Here is a 17,402-nt window from a genome sequence, read left to right on the forward strand (position 1 = left end):
AATGCTGAACAAATGTATTTTCCATCCACCTGGTACCTTAACCATTTTTTTAAGTTTTTGTATTTCTCCTCACCTTTTTTTCACCTCACCTCCCGCATCCCTTTTTCCCTTCTTCTGGGGAAAACCTATGTGATTACACGAGGAAGTATTTAATTTTGGTACTTGAAGTTAGATCAAATCACTTTAAACTATTTAGACTAAAAATTGTGTGGGATTTTTCCTTCTTTAAAGGCAGTCTTCTACTGTTCAAGACATCTACAGTGCTTCTAAGGTGAAAACAGTAAGGGTTCCATTTATTTCTCTTACCTTAAATGAACCACCTAATTCAAATGAGTGTTTATTTAGTGAATTTCTATAGTTTGTTTTTTTTAATAAGTCTTACTACAATGGTTCCACCTGACTTCAGAGCTCATTTTGAGACTCTTTCTCTGAGGATGCAAATACCAAGCAGTGGAATATGACACAAAAATGTCTGGTATTGTGGTAATTGGATTTCTTATGTTGACATAGCTCAGTGCCAGTGATCTACCAGCTTTAGCTGAGGTACAGGATAGCCATCTCTGACAATTATTTTTTCACCTTTATAAGGCTTGTTAGACGAGATCTTACTTTAGAATAATCCTTCCTTGTCTCATTCTGTTATAAATTGTAAAATAATAATCATATTAGAATGTGTATTTGTGTAGAGCTTGGATTTCAGGTCAATCTGGAAGCCTCTGCATTTGCTTTAGTCCAATCTCTTATGCCAACCTTCCATACCAAAGGGTATGACGAGCTGCAGTAAATGAAAGACCTCTCCCAGAAGCTGAAAGAGAAGATGACTTGCCTTTTGGAGGAGCTCTTCTATTGTCTTTAGAGAGAGCCTTTAATCCTATTTGGTGTATCTCAGTTTAACACCAGAAAGTGTATGAGATGAGTTTGATCTCAGTGCAAGCCAGAAGTTGTTAGAGGCACTCCTCAGCTTCCTGAACTTGCCTCTCACCATCAGAAAAGACTTGAAGACCTTTGACATTGACTTTTTTCCTTTCTTTGGACCATGTAACTGACTTTGTAAATACTTCAGATTCAGTTCAAGCAATGGGATTAAATTGCTTCCACCATAAGAACTATATCCTCTCTACTATTTTTATATTACACGCAATGTGTGGCCAAAAGTATCTCCTCTGCAAAAAGGTCACTTTCTGTGAACTAAACATTGAAGGTGGGTCACACACAATTTTGTATCTCAGAAATGGATTCATGAGTGTTAGATAAGTGGTAATGTTGAAATAAAGTTTTGTTTCTCATTCTAGGTTTCATGATGCCTGTTTTTCTCTCCTTGTCTGTGTCTCTCTCAGATTCTGTTTGTCTGTTGGTTTGGGTTTTTTTTTTTATTTTTCATATATGAAGCCCATCAACATTACACCTATTACGCCTTTCTTTCAATAACTAATCAGAAAAAAAATGTTTTAAATGCAGTGTCTTTCCTCATGACTTTTATAGGATCTGAATTGTCTCTCAGACTTCTACATTTTCTGTCAAATTTGATTGAAATTAGCCAGAATGTTCAGTGATATTGTAGAAGCATGGAGCAACTCAGTATCACACAGACAGTGTGATCATGTAAGACATAGTGCCTTAGGAAAAAACCAGGAAAAGCATTTATCTAACACAGCATTAGAAAAATTACTGGGATAAAACTGAAACAGTGATTAGATATTCAGATTAAGGTTCACAGTGCTATTTTAACTCTTTTAATGCCCATTCCAAAATTGGTGTATATCAGTAGGAATTTTCAACTAACTTTAAAGCAGTTTGAAGAAAACTCCTAACAAATGGCAGTAAAGGGCTTGGAAACTCAAAATATAAAATGTAATGATGTTAACTTTACTGCATGTGCTGGATAAGTACCCTGGGTAAAAACATAATTTTCTTAATTTTTCTTCTACAGATTTTTCATCCTGGACCTAACAGCATATTAAATCACCATATAATAGTTTCTGATAGTGACTAAAAAATGATGCAACAGCATAATGCACTAGAAGCATAATTAGCATGTGGCTCTATTCAGCAGTGAAGTGGCTCCCATTCTCCAAGGTCGAGAGCCACTGCTGTAGAATCCTTTCTAACACAAGAGACACTTTTCACTTTCACCTGCAGGAGTGTTTTCTTGGAATTACTCAAGGTCTCATTCGGAAAAACATCTGTTTGCCCCATATGCCAAAAGTATTGCTCCAGGTTCCGAGCACCTGAGAGTCATTGATTAAGCAAAAAACTCAGGCCTGCATAGTTTATTTTCTATTACAGAAGCAAAGCCGGGAAGAAAATAAGAGTGTGGGGAAGATGCAGTGGAGAAGATTGCATAGATGGTGAAAGAATTGTAATTTTAGGGTCTCTTTTTTTATAAAACTCAAGTTAAAGGTATTGAATGAGAAAGAATGATTTTTGTCTTCAGCTGCCAATAAAATGAAGATGCCTGCTTTGTTCATATTGTTTTAAAAAGTCTAATAATATATTAGAAAAATTACACATACACTTTTGAAGCATTGATTTCAAAGTTTATGAATTTTAACTGAAATGTCCTTCTGAATGAGCAATAGCCAGCCATTTCCCTTTGTGAGACAGTTGTGCTCATTCCACAGAGAAGCACAGCTGCAACTGTGTCCATTAGGGTACTTCCAGTTTAATAGCTCTGTCTTCCTTAATAAAGTCAAATACCTGTCCTTTGTGGCTGCTGTTCATAGACTTCTTGTGTGTGTGGACAGAACGTCCTCACAAGACTCAGACATAAGCACCTATATGCTGCTGTAGCATATTCGTAGCAGTGTTAGACTTCAGTCGTGTCTCTCTATTGTACACCTGTAGCAACTCAGACCTTCATACTGTGAGCAGACATGACACTGCTGTTTTAAAGGCTAGTGTCGACTCTTCTGTTGTTTACACTGCAGGGTAAATATTTTTTTTCAGTTTAACAGAATACTTCCAATATTACAAACAGGAGTAATAAAATAAGGTAAGCATCTTATGGGTCAATCATTGACAGTGTCAGGGAGGCAAATACATGTCTGACTATATCCCTCAATAATCATTATTAAAATTAGCTTGTTTTTTTGTAGTTCTTTCCTAAATAAATTAATATGTATGGTCACATTGTTGAGCATTTCCATGTTTCTGCTGTCTGCCCAATATTGTAAAATTCTTTCTGAAATTATTGGTAAGCTTGAACCCCATCTGACAGAACAGTGTCAGATGTAAATAGTTTTCTATGAAATTGAAGTATATTATGAAATGACAATTAAAGAAAAATAAAGTTCAGTAAATAGAAAGCTTTTTCTGTTTGTTTGCTTGAAGATGAATAACGTTTTTACTGCAATAGTTATTTTCTAACGATATCTTGTATTGTTACGCCAAATGTCTCTCAGTGTCTCAAGCTGTAATTAGTACTAATCATCCTCTACTCCTGGTAAAATAACAGAACAAAATTCCATTACCTTTCCAGACAGAAAGGGGTTTCTGCTTGCCAGCTTCTTTATACTAATGCTTTCAGTCTTGTAAATGGAATGGAAGCTACATAAATAAAGTGGAAATGTGAAGAAAGCACTTCTGGTAATGAAGGGTGGTTTGAAGCAGCTCCATAAATGTGGGGACATGTCTCCATGGGCAGAGCCCCTGCTCAAAACTTAGAAGACATAAACCATCACAGTTACAGAAGCTCTGTAGTTTCATTAACACACTGCAGTACCAAGGTAAAACCTAATTTTCTAGGAATCAAGCTATTGCAGAGAGGAGCTTTTAGGTTAGATTTGACTTAGAGCCGGCCTGCTGCCAGCATTACCAGCTACTGCACTAGAATTTTTTTTTTTAGCATGTTACAGAGCATGGTTGTTTCTTTTCATGAGAATGCAGGATGAACAAGGAAAACTAACGATATCTGTGAACATAAAATGCACAAACCATGGTACAGAATTACTTGGCTTTGCAAAGATGTTTGAATTCACATGAAAATTTCTAATGGTATCTTACCTTATTAGTAGAGCATTTTATTAGTAAAGAGTTCTTTTAGCAAAGTAAAAACTTCTAAAGTTGTTTCTATATCTACCTGGCAGTTCAGCTCAAAACAAATTACAGCAATTGCTAAGGCCATGAAAATGCCTGATGATGAACACAGCTATGAGTGTTCTTAGTTCTAATCCCTCCAATATCATTAATTTTCCTTATTATTATTATTGCCTTTGGATTTCTAAGAAATGCCATTGATTTAAAACCAAATAAAACAATCAGCAAAGTTAAAGTAGACCTATGTAATGGCTGGATTAGGTTCTCATGCAACGTGCTGTGAGTTTACATTGGAGAATAAGAATATATCTTTTTGGGCAACTCCAGGATCAATTTTGTCCAAGGCAGGACTACACAGGCCTTGGATTCAGTACTACAATATAAATACAATGCTAGGTGAACAGTAATACAGAGCTGCTTTGCTAAATTAGTTTTTGTATTGGACATTTTGTGTTGCCAGTGTTAAGACCATATGTGATGAATCCCAGCAATTTAAAAAGCAATGTGTGAAATGGTGCTCTGAAAACAAGAATTCTAAAGTGGATATATATATCTCTTAGCAAATATTTTAGTCTTTTACAAGATATGATAAAATTCTAGTGTCATGTTATTGTTCTTAATTATTATATAGCCAGTTGTTTGGAGAAGAAGATGCTGATCAAGAAGTCTCTCCTGACAGAGCTGATCCTGAAGCTGCCTGTGAGTGTGAAATAAGCCAGTAGCTTACCCTGTTATCAAACAGTTCTTGTTTCTGTACGTCTTTTAAGGTTAGACAGGTCAACTGCATGTTCTTTTAAGATGATTCCATTTACTGTGCCCTTGAGCAGTAAGAGTTTGGGATGTGTTGACAGTAGTTTCCCTAGCAGATCTTCATGTACATGGTGCATAATTTGGTTCCCTCCTACTGTCGTATTTGAAAGAATTTCCATGTTTTTAGTTAACTTGATCCATAGTGCATACCAGAGGTTTTTGCATGGAGAATGTGCAAAACAAAAAAGCCATTGCAAAGTAACAACAGCTTAATAGTTTCACCTGTCAGAAGTGTGGCCCCTGTGGGCAGTCTAAAACATTAGACAAAATCCAGATTTTGTCCAAGGCAGGACTACACAGACCTTGTTTCTAATCTGTTTTGCAAATTCCCATGTTTCAAAAAGCTTGAAATATTCCCTAAATATACAATGAATAGTTTCTATTTTTGTTGTTTTGGTTTCTTTTTTTAACTATAAATATTATCTTTCCTGAGATCAAATATTCATTGCTGTAGAATCCAGAAAATCAAAATCTACATTGACGTCTCCATGTCCTTTATAAATCCTCCCTTAAAACTCTACCTTTTCTGTGATGGCTACAAATCACTGCTATCTAGTATTGTTCAGAGATCAATAGAACTGTGGCAGTTTGAGGAGTTATTGCTTGTCAGTTGAGTAAAGTAGCTGTTTGTTCATATATTCTTAGCCTGTTCCAAATGAAAAGTGAGTTAACAAAACTTTCTTTGGTGAAGTGAGAATTAAGCAACATTACCTAGTAATTTGAGTGCACAAATAATGCAAATTTTAAGTACTTACCAGAAATAACCAGGTTACATTGGCAACCTAAGCTGCTGGTATAAGTCTACCTATATTGGATTCTTAAATCTAGTGCTATTTACAACTGCTTAGACAAGTATAGTATTTAAATTAGGCAAACAGTTTTTCTTATAATAATGTAGTTTCCTCTCTCTGGGCCTCATTTAATGCTTTACTTACTTGTCTGATAATATTGAAATCTTAATTTAAGAATTTCAGCAGAGCAAAGGTTGGTTTTGTGTTTGCTGCTTTGTTTGAAAATTATGCTTCAAATCATAAGCAGGGTAAAGATATATCCTAGTTATGCAAAATTAAGGGGGAATTCCAAAGCAAAAAAGTCACTATTTGCAATCCAAACAGAAAGAAATGGCCTTACAAACTGAAGTAATAGAAATAACAGTGGATAACGAATTGCATGCCAAAACATGAAGAAAATTAAAACTACAAAAAGACAGGAGTTTGCTTATTTGGAAAAGTCCAAAGGAAGAGAAAGACTTGCTTGTCCTACCTGATTACAGCTTGACTTTGAAGTATCTGTGTGGCTATGGAAAAACTAAATGCAGTCCTAACAGATGTGAAATGAATTTTCTGTAGTAGTGGTAAGAAAGAGCTAATGTTGTTATACAAGTCATTTATGTGATCTCCCCTAGAATACTGAATTCCATCCTTGCCACTTTTACTCAGAAAAAGACTTGGATACCAAAAGAAGATCACCAGAGTAATATAAAGACTGTTTATATAAAGAGTTATTTTGAAGATCAAAAAGGAAACCGCTGAAGGAACTGCAGAACATAATAGGCATCACTAAATGCTCTGTATCTCTACTTCTAGTTTCTGGAAATAAAATTTATCATGTTAATTCCATCCTGGATATTCAATGTCCAGGTAGGTACTTCAGCTCACAGAAGATGCTTAAATCTATGGGGGGATGCTTTGATGGAGTCTACCAGGCTAATGGTTCTTCAGCAGATGCTACCCAAACATACCTCTCCTTCAATCTGGATTATCTATTCTGTTCCAAAAATACCATGTAGCAGAGCTAAATGTTGTTGAGTAGCTCTAGTATTAATCTTTCACAAAACTCATCCTATTTGCTAGGTGGGTAAAGAGGTGCACACATAAACTAGAAATCTTTCCACAGAAACTAATTAAATTACATCAGTGCAAGATTAGAGAGGCATTTTGTATCTTTGTGCACTCTCTTTGTATGCAGTATTGCAAATATAGGCTAAAGGAAATGTGATTAATTTGATCTTGTATAAATCTAGAAGCCAGGGCCTTAATCACAGACTTTCTTTGTCCCTGTATCCAACTGAAAACTCAATGAAAGAGAAAGCTCCAGAAGTACTCTCCTGAAGCTTGAGGCTCCTCTTTATGGCAGCTGTGACAGTGTTAACAGCCGTGTAGCTAATCCTTTCTTGCACCGCCACAGCACAGAACCTGACTTCACACGCTCCTGTTTCTTTCTTTGTCTTTTTAATTAATAATCATGAAAATGTGTCTGCATGGTTCTGCCCTCTCTTTGCCACTCTCTCAACACCCGCACTCAGTCAGCAAAGTGGAGGGAAGAAAGAAAGGCGGAATGGGGTGGGGGAGATGCCAGCTTGAAATTAATAGAGACAATTGCAGTTGATATAATGATGCCACATAATCCTAGCAATTAAGTCACAAAGCAGCACAAGGAGTTCATTCTCAATGCTCACGGCATTGTTTCCCTGTTCCCCTTCCCGCCTTTTGCTGAATGTATGAAACAAGGGATTACAGAAGGTGCTGCTCTCTTTAAGAAGCCCATTCTTAAAGACTTTAGCAGTGCTGGTTATCATGTATGAGCAAGCTAGATGCAGCCATCCATCCACTCAGTCCATTGGCTGGCAGTAGATGACTTTGCACAGGAGTGGCACTTGGATTTACCCTGGGGGGGGAGGGGGAAGGGCGGAAGCTGAGGCTGCACACAGCTGTGCCATCTGTTCCAATAATACCAACTACTCTAAACTCAGTAATGAAGGCTCTTGAGTAATCTTTCATCAGAATGACTTCATGGCATTAAAAATGCATTTCAATACATAGCTTGTTTAAATATTTAACCCTCTTTGGCTTTGAGAGATTGATTCAGATCCATGGTGTTTATATGTGTAAGAAACATTGATTTTCATATGTAGGTCTGCATTAATACATGGACATATGAGCATGCACAGAGAAAGAGTGAGCTGTGATAAATGGACTCTCAAACTTTGGAAAGCGATAAGGGACAATTGGTGTTCTGGCTTTGATTTTCCACAGTGTGAACTTTCCCTTTGGAAGAGATTTAGGTTGGGCTAAATAAGCCAAGCACACCATGGACTGGTATCCAATTAGCTTTAATAGGAGTTGTATTATTCTCATTTACCTACTATCCTTCTTGCATTCATTGCCTGTCCCTTGTCCTGAATTTTGACTCATCTCGTGTTGTCAGTTCAAGCTGTGTAGTTTTATTAATATTTTCTTTTTTTAAGTGCTTTCCTTAAAAAAAAATATTAAAAAAGGAGAAAAGGAAGGGGAAGTTTGTTTTTTGGGGTTTTTGTTTGTTTTTTTTTTTTTTAGCAATTTCCTCTTAGGTTTCTGACATATCTAGCCAGCAGAAATACATGTTGTTCTAAAACTGTCAGGACTTATTATGGCATGGAGGACCTGATGCATACAGGTCTGTCAGCTTTGCTACTGCTGTGGAATGATCTAATGCTGTGCACAGTGCTAAGTCTTCCCCCCACTTGTTGGTAAGTTGAGGGTACGCACATTGGGTAGAGGTTGAAAGTCCATGACTAACAGTGATGCTGAAGGGCATTTTGCTTTAATTGTTCCTTTGACTTTTTTACAAACATATTTTTAAAAGATAAAACACCAGCATTCTGGGGGAACACCATAAAAAAGACACAATGGGAACATGAGCTATGACAAAGACGAGACATTATTCTCTAAGATGCACTCTTACCAAATACCTATTATGAGGATCAGTGAAGAGAAAGCTGGTCAAAATTATGGAAGGGCTTGTCATCTAAATACTTAGACTAAACATGAGGTATCCAAAATAGCTTTACTTCTATAACAACATCAGCGTCAATATTCATTTACGACTTGAAAGTTTCTTGCTTTCTGGGAGTGGTACATTACACTGTTTTTGGCTGTGGTAGAGTTTTTCTTCATAGTAGCTGGTATAGGGCTATGTTTTGCATTTGTGCTGAAAAAAGTGTTGCTAATTCAGGGGGTTTCATTATTGCTGAGCAGTGCATACACAGAACCATGTCCTTTTCTCTTCCTCACTCAACTCCACGAGCAAGGATGTTGGGGGGTGTGGAAGAAGCTGGGAGGAGACACAGCTGAAAGAGCCAAACCCAACTGACCCAATGAATATCTCATACCATATGGCATTGTGTTAAGCCATAAAAGCTGAGGGAAAGAAGGAGGATGTGGGGATGTTTGGAGTGTTGGTATTTGTCTTCTAAATAAACATTATGCATGGTGAAGCTCTGCTTTTCTAAAAATGGTTGAACACCTTCCTGCTGATGGGAAGTGGTGAATGAACTGCTTGTTTTGCTAGCGTGCATAGCTTTTGCTTCACTTATTAAACTGTCTTTATCTCAACCCACGATGTTTCTCACTATACTCTTGTCATGGGTTCAGCAGTAGAAGTCATTTTTTCTCCTTCTTAGTAGCTGGTGCAGTGTTGTGGTTTTAACTTTTGGCCTGGGGACAGCACTGATAACACCAATCTTTTTAGTTACTGCTCAAATGTTTACTCTGGCCAAGGACTTTCTGAGTTTCATGCTCTGCCAGGGAGGAGGAGAAGCCAGGAGGAAGCAGAGACAGGACACCTGACCCAAACTAGCCAAAGAGGTATTCCATACCACAGCGTGTCATGCCCAGGATGTAACTAGGAGTTACCTAGACGGGTTAGATCACTGCTCGGTCGGGCTCAGTCGGCGGATGGTATCACATTCTCTTCCCTTATTTCCCTTATCATTATTATTACCAGTGGCAGCAGTAGTGGTTTGTGTTATACCCTGTCAACCTGTCGGAGTTACATTCTTTCGATTGTCCTCCCAGTCCCTCCGGGAGGGGGGAGGGGGCTAAGAAGCAGGGAGAGTGAGTGAATGAGACTGCGTGGCTGACAGTATTTAAACCACAACAACTCTTTTGATTCTCTTTCCCATTCCATTACAGGTGAGTGAATGAGTGGCTTCATGGTGTTTAGCTGCCAGCTGGGGTTAAACCACAACAAATATTCATAGTATTTTTAGGAAACTGTATGACCTATTTGTTCTCAGAATTTGCCTGTGTGTTAACTTGTATGAGTTGAGTTTGTATACCAATTGTACACCAATACGCTAACCATGAACTCAGAGAAAGAACTTGAGCTTTATGTTCTCTGCTTTTGCCAAATGTGAGCCATTTCCAGAAAGGAAGGCTATGTTTAATATGATTTTAAGTCCAAACTAAATCCTGAAGGTTGGGTAAGAAGGGTCTGCAAAAGTCCACCTGAAAGGCAATGACAGGTTGGGAGAGGTAGACATATTTCTGTATTAGATATGTCATTATGTTGCAACTACAACTGTCACTATCTATGTTACATAGTGACGCATTGAGTGAACATACTTTTCTTTGCTACCCCATCAACACTATCATATGTTCCACTCCCATAACACACAATTTGAAATATTATCTTCTGGTGTACATGATAGCAAGGTTTATCAAAGCCATTGTGAATGGTAGATCCCTTTTTTTGATTCTTCTTCATCAGAAAGGTAAGTGATAAAAAGCATCAAAAACATATGAATCACAAGCTAAAGAGCTCAAATTGTGTAGTAAAAAAGGAGGAGGGAAATGGTAAGTAAAGATGTATTATCTTATTGCATGACTTTCTTGTTTCTGATACAAACGAGTGGGTTTGTTATTTAGTAGAGCACATTTATCCCTTAACAAATCCAAACAGAGATGTTCCTTTCAAAACATGCATATATATTTCTTCCTGTGTGCTCAAATATATACCCAAACGCACAAACTTGTGTGTACATATATACACACACATATGCCCTCAGAGACACATAGTGTTGAAGGAGTTATCAAAATTGTCTGACATATTGATGTTTCTTTCTTTCTTTTCTAAAGCACACGTTACATATATTGATAGTTGAAAAGTGTTAGCAGTCTTCTTGAGATATTTTCTGCTCTGCAGTTTAATTTCACTTTTGCTCATGTGTAGTTTTTTCTGTTCTTTTGCTCATCCATTCCCTATGTTGTACAAGTGCTAATAATAATAATTCAATTTAATAACATCAATCCTTGCAGAGCACTCGAGCCCATCCTCTCTTCAAGGGCACCTAACCCTTCATGTCCTCAACTTGAAGCTTCTTTATCACACTTGAACCACCCTCATAAACTATATCTTCTTCAGACCTTGTCAGGGAGGGTGAATCCAACTTCATGGAAATGAACTGAGAAAAATACAACCTTCAAATATGTCATCTCTTGATATTACAATTTCACTTCCTTTTTGCTGTGGAGACTGAAACAGGTGCTCTTTTCTTTCCAGTCAGGCTTTTAGGATCTCTAATTTTACTGTCACTCTTCTATCACAGTTTGAGCCAGAAAAATGTCCTTTCTTTAGGGAGTTAGGAGAATTGTTTGAAAGCATTTCACTTTGCCCAAACTTCTGATATGAATCTGATCTAGTTGTTGTATGATTCATGTGACTTTAGTGATTTTTAAGCAGATAAAATGCTGAGGGGTTTTTCGTTATTTTTTGGGGTTTGATGTCTATTTTACATTCATGTGAGAGAAGCCAGAATGCAGACAAAGACTGGGACTGTCCATAGAACAAATCCCTTATAGGAATTAAATTTTGTGCCAAGCCTTACCACTTTTCCAGTTCACTCAACAGAATGTTTTAGATACTTCATTAATGTAAGCAGTACATAAATCTACTAAGTCTGGTGGAAAACAAAACTGAATGGATATCAACTTATCCTATGTTTTTGGGCTGGTTTTTTTTTTTGTTTTGTTTTTTTTTTGGCTAATGTGTGAAATAACCCGTATCTTGTAAAGTTAAAAACAAAGGAGCCTGACAGTAATAGCAATTTGGACAGCCTTCATTCTGCTTACAACTATAGGCTGCCTGAAAAGAAGCACTTGCTCTCCCATTACCACAAGCTTGTTTTAAAGAGCCCTATCTTCCCCAGTAAGAAAAATAATCAGTCAAAGGCTCTAAGTTATTTACAAAACCCTGGTCTGAGGAGGATTGTTGTTATTTGTGACCAATTGGGATATTAAAGTATGGAAACTGACTCAGGTAGTATCGTAGCAGTATTAAAACCTTTTGCTGCAGCATACTTAGACCATTTCTGGGAACAGCAAGTGTGTAATCCCATAGTAAATTGCCTTCAACCTGGACAATGATGTTGGAAAAAATGTCTAAGAGTAAAGAGAACATTAAAATCTGTTGGTGTAGCCACAGCAATCAAAAGGCAACATAATTATTTTCAATTGCATATGGATCTACATGTCTAAGGGTGAGAACTCCTTCCAAAAATCAAAATTTCTCCATATCTGTGTTTGGTAATGTTATGGATCATTCATTTTATCTGATGTGAGTGCAGCCAGATTCCTTGACCTTAATGTTATATTTTCCTTAGGGATTTTTTTCTATGTGTTTTTTTGTTTGTTTGTTTTCTTTTTGTTCGTTTGTTTTTGTTTTTTGTTTTGGGTTTTTTTTTTCCAAATAAGACACTATGCACACTGAAATCAAGAAAAAAAGGATTTGAGATTGTGAGTTATTGCTTTTAAATGCAAATATCCTTTTTGAAATATATAGTCAAAATCATTGATCTAACTAAACCAACATTTTTCAAGGGTAATAGTGGTTGGATGTACGTGACAGCTGTCATTCACCTACAGCACAGAACAGCCTGAAGTTATGCAAGTTCTCATTGCAAGAGATGACTTGTTCAAAAATTGTGCACTGCATTAATGACAGAATAAAACCCGGGTTCCTTGAGTTCTGCAACTGCATCATACTCATTAGGGCAGGCAGCCTGATGACTACTTAGTAGAATAGAACAGTCTTATGCAGACAAATCTGTTGTTCAACTAAATTATTAAGGTATGTTGAAGAGTAAGGATCTGGAGCAGAAAATGCAAATAAAATTCATAAGCATCACTTTGTTTGCCTGAATGAACTCAGAGTACTGCTATATATAGTTGGTTTAATCAAGTGGAAGGTACTGCAGTGTTGTTAATTGTATACATTTGGATATGTCTCACCTGCAAAATTCCTGAGTATGTCAGCTACTTCAGAATATATAAGCATGTATCCACGCTATCAAGGAGATATTTGGGTTTCTTGTTTGTTTGTTGTAATGGTATATATCACTAATAATAATAAGAAGAACACACATTATGAAAAAGGATCTCTATCATAGAATTCAGACCCCTTTTGTCACAGAATCATGGAATCATAGAATAGTATGGGTTGGAACTGACCTTCAAAGTTCATCTAGTACAAACCACTGCAATAAGCAGTGACATCTTCAAATATGTCAGGTTGCCCAGAACCTGGGCATCCCTGTCTCCAGGGATGGTGCAGCCGCCACCAACCTGGGCAATCTGTGCAAGGATTTTACAACCTTCATTTTAAAAGTATTTCTTTATGTCCAGCCTGAATCTCTCATCTTGCAGTTTAAAAACATCACCCCTTGTCTTTTTGAAGTAGGCCCTGATAAAAAAGTCTCTCCCCATCTTTCTTATAGGCCCCTTTTAAGTACTGAAAGGCTGCTTTATTGTCTCCATGGAGTTTTCTCCAGGCCAAACAACACAAACTCTCTCAGACTTTTCTTATGGGAGAGGTATTTCATCTCTCTCTTAGTCTTTGTGCCCTCTTAGTCTTTGTGCCCTTTCCCTGGGCTCTCTCCAACAGGTCCATATCTTTCTGTACTAAGGACTTCAGAAGTGGATGCAGTACTCCAGGTGAGGTCTCACCTCACCAGCACAGAGTAGAGGTGCAGACTCATGTTCCTTGACTTGCTGGCCACACTCCTTTGGATGCAGCCCAAGATATGATTGTGCTTCTGGACTAAAAGTGTACATTGACAGCTCATGTCCAATCTTTCATCTACCATCCACCAGTACCTGCAAGTCCTTCTCCTCAGGGGTGCTCTCAATTCCTTCATCCCCTAGCCTGTTGCTTGATCCCAGTACAGGACCTTGCATTTGACCTTGTTGAACCCCATAAGGTTCTCATGGGCCCATTTCTCAAGCTTGTCCAAATCATAAGAAACTAAGGTATATATTCTCATTAACAAACTGACCACAATTTATATATATATATAAAAGCTAGCAAGCAAAAAATAACAAAGACACACAAACCTCACAGTAGGATGAAGTAGAGAGGAAAAAGGATAAAGCAAGTCGTTTAAAGTTTCCTTATGCCTTAGAGAAGCCTGAAATCTTGACAGGCCTCCGCCACTCCTGACTGCACAGGGATGGAACACCTAAACACTAAGTGAAACCCTACACATGTTGGATTTTTGCAGGGGATGCCTGCTATTTGCAGGTACCTGATTGAATTTCCAGCGGATGCGTAGCAGGTCATTTCAGTTGTCAGCCCCAAGCAAGTAATGAGAATTTATCAGCTCCTCATTCACATTCACAGCTGATCTCTCACCAGTGCTTTTCTATAAATATTGCTCTTATTTATCTGGATGTATTTTGAATTAATAGCTTATTTTATTTCACAGTATTTGTATTTTTATTTATTTATTTATTTGGTTTACACAGGCAGGCTAAATAACAAGATAGTGTTTATAACTGTCTTCAGAAGTGACACCATGAATGGAAACCTCAGCATTCCATTGACGTCAACAGCAATAATTGCATTAATAGCAAGTCATGGCAGTCTCATCAGAAATTTGCCCAGGAAATATAACATGGGAGCTGAAAGCCATTGTTTCATAAAAAATAAGGAAACCTATAATTTTATTGAAAGCAGAAGAGCATTAAAATGATATTGTTTAGAAACTACTTGAAATAATAGCCATTATGTCACCAGGCTTGTCAACCTTTATGTCAGGTCAAGAAAGCTGAAAAGAGAAAACGATCTGTAAGTGCTCGCACAGTTATAAAATTGGGCTTGAGAGGTTACATGAGGTCTTCGGAAGAATCTTAAAGCTGCAGTGGTTTTGTAACACTTCTCCCAACTAAGGTTAAATTCAGAGCTGGGAGAGGGAGACAGTAAGAAGGTTGTTAAGTGATACATACTGTATTATAAAATAAAATTAAATATTTTATATTGGTATTTCCATGCTGAGGGGCAATTTCAATTGCCAAGTCTACAATTCTGTTCCAATCTGGAACCATATTTGGTTTGTCAGAAGAAAGATCTTTTCACTTAATTCTGCCTAATGAAAGTTTAATTCCTGCAAGAAAGGTGGGTTTTTCAGGTTATTTCATGTAAAGAAGTTTCTATGCAATGAATTTTCCAAACATTTCAAAGGTCACACTTGAATCTGTTCTTCAGAATATGATATTAAAGATCTGTGACATCTAATAGTTTGGTTTTTTTTTTCTCTCCTGTATGTTGCACTCAGGAAGTAAGTTTAGAGATTAATAGAAGAGAAGCATCTTTTTTCAAATGAGTGAAGAAATAGAAAAGGTAGGTAGGAAAAAAATGAAGTATTGTTTGCGTTCTATTCAAATGTTGGAAAGGCAGAAATTATGCCTCTTAATCTTCATGCTCATTCATCAGTGCTAAATACATTTTGATTGGAGCTTTGAAATCATTGTCTCTTGACATGGATACCAGCCAGATCCTTGGTCTCTATCAACATAACCTTTGCTTCTTCCTTAGCTGCTGTAATGACTGAATGGGTGTTTACCTTCAGTTGGAAAAATGAAATCAACATTTGTTCTGTTTCTATCTAAGTGAAAAGATTAGCTAAAACTCACTTCATATTCACTATGAAGATGGCCTTAAATTGCATCCCAAAAGTTTTGACTTACACTAAATCTGACGGATTTTATGATTTGGAACATATAAAAAAATAATAATAAAGAAAATCCAACCAAACAAAACCCCAACCTAAACCACAAAGGAACAGCTCAATTTCTAATACTTCACATGATCAGACAGAGAGTAAATTAAGAACTAATAGGGTCAGTTTAGACCCGCTTCAACAAAGTTGAAATGAAAGTGTGGCATGTCTTTCTTCTCAGAAACATAGAAACTTGAAGAGGACTCATAGAATCATTCAGTACTATCTCTTCTCACTATAAATAAATTACTACACAATATTTTTAAAATAGGCTTATTTTTCCTTTAAAAGTGTTTAATTTTTTTTTGGTCATGCTTTTCTAATCTCTACTCATTTTTGCAGACTGATTGTCAAAGACTTCTTCTGATGTCTAATTTCAAGTGCATTATTGGCTTTACAAAATGATGAATCTCTCTCTGTGACCCACCAGCACATCCCAAACTTGATAACATTTACATACCCAGAAATACTTACCAGGAAATCTGCATAAAACTGAACGATGGCTGCCATGGAACTGGTGTATTGACGTAAATCAACAGCAGCACCAACAGTAATTGTGACATATCATCTCAGCCCTTGTTATTAGAGTGGTGTCACCGTATCTGCCAAAACCACCCTCAGGCTAGTGTGTCTCCATGAATTGCTGCTAATTCTATTTTGTAATGATATTGAGACAAATTTAATCACTTCAGAGGCTGAGGATGACAAAACTTTATTTAACCTAAAGACATACGGGTATGCGTGCCTCAACCTCCAGCTCAAAGAAGCAGCTACATAGCTTTTTCCAGCATTGAGGCATCCATCTGCCTACATATCTTTTGCTTTTGTTTGCAAACAAGAAATAGCACCTAAGGGTCCCACTGTCTTACTGCTTTCTCATCAGTGATGGTCAACATTTGATACTGAAGAGCAACAGAGTCTGACATGCAGCCAGAACCAATTGTTCAATATTACACTTCAGGGGAAAAAAGGGTGAAAATGCCTTTCATCTTTCTTAAACAATTCATGCCCTGAAGCAGGAGGGATGAAGTCCCTTGTTGTTTTATCCTTGCTAGTGTTACCCATTCATAACTGCTGGATTTTTCATGATTCTTCACACTGTGAGATTACACTTTGGCTTCCTAGAATACACATCCTATTCTTGCAGAGTCAAGTGTTTACTCTGAGCACTCAGGTGATGATTTTACTGCAGATGACCCAGCCTTTCACTCAAGTATTGATCCAAATACCCTATATTCCAATCACACAGACTCATTTCTCATGCAGCTTAAACTGGGAAAGTTTTATTCTTTCAACATTACTGTATTAGTTTGGTATATGGCTTGGTTCAACTTATATGTTAGGTTTTGGAAAATTCGTGTTCCCATCTATCAGACTTGATCAGCATGTAGAATTTTTTCTTTGTGTATATTGCAGCCTGGTTTTCTAAGTAAATGAACCTGATGAAATAACATTCTATATGTCAACGTGTGCATGTTTGTTTCTCTATGTGTCAGCACTTCAACAGCTTGTGAACCTGTTAGTTTTGTGTGCAACTAATAGAGAAAATACTATTATACTCCAATATGTCCTATGAAAACAATGACTGAAGAAAAAAAAAGAAAAGATGTCTTACAAATTTACACCATTATCTGAGTGTTATGATCATGAAATCTAGCCTTAATAGTCACACTAGAGCTTGCATGGGAAAGAAGAGCTAAGAGATGTTTTTCCATATTTCAATTAGTTTTCTTGCAACCCATAG

Source organism: Melopsittacus undulatus, chromosome Z (assembly GCF_012275295.1).
Source record: "Melopsittacus undulatus isolate bMelUnd1 chromosome Z, bMelUnd1.mat.Z, whole genome shotgun sequence".
Classification (NCBI taxonomy): domain Eukaryota; kingdom Metazoa; phylum Chordata; class Aves; order Psittaciformes; family Psittaculidae; genus Melopsittacus; species Melopsittacus undulatus.